Source organism: Phyllobates terribilis, unplaced genomic scaffold, assembly GCF_046119375.1.
Source record: "Phyllobates terribilis strain yellow unplaced genomic scaffold, ASM4611937v1 Scaffold_4__5_contigs__length_816908805, whole genome shotgun sequence".
In the NCBI taxonomy this organism is placed as follows: Eukaryota; Metazoa; Chordata; class Amphibia; order Anura; family Dendrobatidae; genus Phyllobates; species Phyllobates terribilis.
This window is the reverse complement of record NW_027362764.1, coordinates 652,805,270-652,810,626: the sequence shown is the minus strand read 5'-3', so window position 1 is coordinate 652,810,626 and position 5,357 is coordinate 652,805,270.

The following is a 5,357-nucleotide window of genomic DNA, read 5'->3' as shown; positions in this document are numbered from 1 at the left end:
ATGTTCAAGTTCCTCTTTTGTACATTTTCAGTTCCTTTTGTAGAGACTACGCCTCCTACAATACTTTTATTAAGTCTTTAATTTTTGGTTTTAAGGTGCATTTTACGATTTTGAAAGCAATCAAGGGACTATTTAACCCAGAGATTTCTACATGGTGCGTATTCAGCTCCATACCAGGATGCTCACCCCCTATGTGCAGTGTAAGGCCTCGGCCCCACTATCAGTATTCGGTCAGTATTTTTTCTCAGGAGTGGGAGACAAAACCAGGAGTGGGTGATAAATACAGAATTGGTGACTTGTTTCTATTATACCTTTTCTCTGATTATTCCTCACCTGGTTTTGGCTCCCACTCCTGAGAAAAAATACTGACCGAATACTGACCGAATACTGACCGAATACTGATAGTGGGGCCGTGGTCTAAGGTTTGCCCACAGTCCGTGCCAGGAAAGCTCTCAGCAGATACGCCAAACCTAGCCCCCAGTAGAAGCAAGAGTGTGCGACACCAGACTTTGTATATGAAAGACATTGTGCCCAAACAGTGAGCAACAAAATGTATCTGCAGGACATACGGGACTTATTGCATTGTGGTCATGGCCGACATACAGCAACAACGCTGGATTTCTTTGTGACCACATTCATTATCATTAGTTTAGACAAGCCACCTATATGACCTGTACCTCTGTCTCAGATTACTAATGCAATTTTTTTCTCTTGGATTTAATTTATATAAATTGTGCACAATTTCTTTTCATGCTGTATTTGGAGCCATTACCCTGTAGATCATATGAGTCAAACTCCGGCCCGTGGGCCAAATCTGGCCTGCAGGGTGGTTCTGTTTGACCCGCGACACAAAAACTGCCACCCTTATGTGGGGCCATTATTCTATATGGAGGACCATGTGGGGTCCATTATTCTGTATGGAGGACTATGTGGGGCCATTATACTGTTTGGAGCACTATGTGGTGGCCGTTATTTTATATGGAGGACGATGTGGGGCCCATTATTCTGTATGGAGGACTACGTGGGGCCCATTATTCTGTATGGAGGACTATGTGGGGCCCATTATACTGTATGAAGCACTATGTGGGGGCCATTATTCTGTATGGAGGACTATGTGGGGCCCATTATTCTGTATGGAGGACTATGTGGGGCCCATTATTCTGTATGGAGGACTATGTGGGGCCCATTATTCTGTATAGAGGACTATGTGGGGCCCATTATTCGGTATTTAGGACTATGTGGGGCCCATTATTCTGTATGGAGGACTATGTGGGGCCCATTCTTCTGCATGGAGGACTATGTGGGGCCATTACTCTGCATGGACGACTATGTGGGGCCATTATTCTGTATGGAGGACTATGTGGGGCCCGTTATTCTGTATGGAGGATTATGTGGGGCCATTATTCTGTATGGAGGACTACGTGGGGCCATTATTCTGTATGGAGGACTATGTGTGGCCATTATTTTATATGGAGGACTATGTGGAGCCATTATTCTGTAAAGAGGACTATGTGGGGCCATTATTTTATATGGAGGACTATGTGGGGCCATTACTCTGTATAGAGGACTATGTGGGGTCCATTATTCTGTATGGAGGTCTATGTGGGGCCATTATTCTATATGGAGGACTATGTGGGGCCCATTATTCTGTATAGAGGACTATGTGGGGCCCGTTATTCTGTATGGAAGACTATGTGGGGCCTGTTATTCTGTATGGAGGACTATGTGGAGCCATTATTCTGTATGGAAGATTATGTGGGGCCCATTATTCTGTATGGAGGACTATATGGGGCCCGTTATTCTCTATGGAGGTCTATGTGGGGCCCATTATTCTGTATGGAGGACTATGTGGGGTCCATTATTCTGTATGGAGGACTATGTGGGGCCCATTATTTTGTGTACTGGTTGGCCCACGACTTTGTCCAAGTTTTTCATTTTGGCCCTCTGTGTTTTAAGTTTGACATCTCTGCTGTAGATCAAAACCAAGAAGGCTTGTAGGATGGAAAACTGATGTTAAAAGGATATATTTATTCTTAACACATCCCCATAGACCCGAATTTAAAAGTCTGATCCACAAAAACAGGTGAGAAAAGAACATAAACTGAGAACGGACATATGGATCTTAAAAACAAAAACGGATTTGTGGTTTCATGAAGCTAAGGCTATGTTTCTACGATGAGCTTTTGGTGCATTTTTGAAGCTGCATATTTTTGCTGCTTCAAAAATGCAGCATCTTAAAGTACCAGCACAGCGAGGGGATTTATAGAACTCTCATGCCAGCTGCACTTTTTTTTACCCAGCATAAACTGACCTGCGGTGCTTGTTTGAAATCTGCAACATATCAATTTCTCTTGTGGGTACGCTGAGTTCTCTGTGCGGATTTTCCCCATAGATTTGCATTAGGTGCGGAAGTTCCGCAGGTAAAAAAAAGCACATGAGTTGTAAGTGTGCGGCGGAAACGCATCAAAAACACATGAATTCTGCACTTAGGTATATCAATAAAGTTGTCAAAGCCAAATACCAGGACGTTTCAAAAACAAAGCAGCTTTACTTAACCCCTTTACCCCCAAAGGCTGTTAGCACGTTAATGACCAGGTCAATTTTTACAATTCTGACGATTGTCACTTTATGAGGTAATAACCCTGGAATGCTTCAACGGATGCCAATTATGCAGAAATTGTTTTTTTCATGACATATTGTACTTAATGATAGTGGTAAAATGTCTTCAATATTACTTGCGTTACTTTGTGAAAAAAATTTGTGAAATTTGATGAAAATTTTGCAATTTTCAAACTTTGAATTTTCATGCCCTTAAATCAGAGAGATACAGTACAGACCACAAGTTTGGACACACCTTCTCATTTAAAGATTTTTCTGTATTTTCATGACTATGAAAATTGTACATTCACACTGAAGGCATCAAAACTATGAATTAACACATGTGGAATTATATACTTAACAAAAAAGTGTGAAACAACTGAAAATATGTCTTATATTCTAGGTTCTTCAAAGTAGCCACCTTTTGCTTTGATGACTGCTTTGCACACTCTTGGCATTCTCTTGACGAGCTTCAAGAGGTAGTCACCGGAAATGGTTTTCACTTCACAGGTGTGCCCTGTCAGATTTAATAAGTGGGATTTCTTGCCTTATAAATGGGGTTGGGACCATCAGTTGTGTTGTGCAGAAGTCTGGTGGATACACAGCTGATAGTCCTACTGAATAGACTTAGAATTTGTATTATGGCAAGAAAAAAGCAGCTAAGTAAAGAAAAACGAGTGGTCATCATTACTTTAAGAAATGAAGGCCAGTCAGTGCAAAAAATTGGGAAAACTTTGAAAGTGTCCCCAAGTGCAGTTGCAAAAACCATCAAGCGCTACAAAGAAACTGGCTCACATGAGGACCACCCCAGGAAAGGAAGACCAAGAGTCACCTCTGCTTCTGAGGATAAGTTTATCCGAGTCACCAGCCTCAGAAATCGCAGGTTAACAGCAGCTCAGATTAGAGACCAGGTCAATGCCACACAGAGTTCTAGCAGCAGACACATCTCTTCAACAACTGTTAAGAGGAGACTTTGTGCAGCAGGCCTTCATGGTAAAATAGCTGCTAGGAAACCACTGCTAAGGACAGGCAACAAGCAGAAGAGACTTGTTTGGGCTAAAGAACACAAGGAATGGACATTAGCCGAGTGGAAATCTGTGCTTTGGTCTGATGAGTCCAAATTTGAGATCTTTGGTTCCAACCACCGCGTCTTTGTGTGACGCAGAAAAGGTGAACGGATGGACTCTACATGCCTGGTTCCCACCGTGAAGCATGGACGAGGAGGTGTGATGGTGTGGGGGTGCTTTGCTGGTGACACTGTTGGGGATTTATTCAAAATTGAAGGCATACTGAACCAGCATGGTTACCACAGCATCTTGCAGCGGCATGCTATTCCATCCGGTTTGCGTTTAGTTGGACCATCATTTATTTTTCAACAGAACAATGACCCCAAACACACCTCCAGGCTGTGTAAGGGCTATTTGACCAAGAAGGAGAGTGATGGCGTGCTACGCCAGACGACCTGGCCTCCACAGTCACCAGACCTGAACCCAATCGAGATGGTTTGGGGTGAGCTGGACCGCAGAGTGAAGGCAAAAGGGCCAACAAGTGCTAAGCATCTCTGGGAACTCCTTCAAGATTGTTGGAAGACCATTTCCAGTGACTACCTCTTGAAGCTCATCAAGAGAATGCCAAGAGTGTGCAAAGCAGTCATCAAAGCAAAAGGTGGCTACTTTGAAGAACCTAGAATATAAGACATATTTTCAGTTGTTTCACACTTTTTTGTTAAGTATATAATTCCACATGTGTTAATTCATAGTTTTGATGCCTTCAGTGTGAATGTACAATTTTCATAGTCATGAAAATACAGAAAAATCTTTAAATGAGAAGGTGTTTCCAAACTTTTGGTCTGTACTGTATGTCACACAAAATAGTTAATAAATAACATTTCCCATATGTATACTTTACATCAGCACAATTTAGGAACCAATTTTTTTTTGTTAGGAAGTTCTAAGGGTTAAAAGTTGACCAGCGATTTCTCATTTTTCCAACAAAATTTACAGAACCATTTTTTTAGGGACCACATACATCATATTTGAAGTCACTTTGAGGGGCCTTTAGAACAGAAAATACCCAAAGGTGACACCATTCTAAAAAATGCACCATACCATTGCCCTTAAACTGAATGACTTGGGTCAAACGTTTGGGATATCCTTCCACAAGCTTCTCACAATAGTTGGCCGGAATTTGGGCCCATTCCTCCTGACAAAACTGGTGTAACTGATCCAGGTTTGTAGGTCGCCTTGCTCGCACCTGTCTTTTCAGCTTTGCCCATAAATTTTCAATAGGATTGAGATCAGGGCTTTGTTATCCTTAAGCCACTTTGTTACCATTTTGGCCGTATGCTTTGGGTCATTGTCCATTTGGTAGACCCATTTCCGCCCAAGCTTTAACTTCCTGGCTGATGTCTTGAGATGTTGTTTCAGTATTGCCACATAATCTTCTTTTCTCATGATACCACCTATTTTTTGAAGCGCACCAGTCCCTCCTGCAGCAAACATGACACACAACATGATGCTGCCACCCCTGTGTTTCACAGTTGGGATGGTGTTTTTAAGCTTCCAAACTTCTCCCTTTTTTCTCCAAATGTAACGATGGTCATTTATACCCAAAAAGTTACATTTTAATTTCATCAGACCACAGGACATTTCCCCCAAAATTAAGGTCTTTGTTCCTGTGTGCATTTGCAAACATTGATCTGGCTTTTTTATGTTTCTTTTGGAGTAATTGCTTCTTCCTGGCAGAGTGGCCTTTCAGCC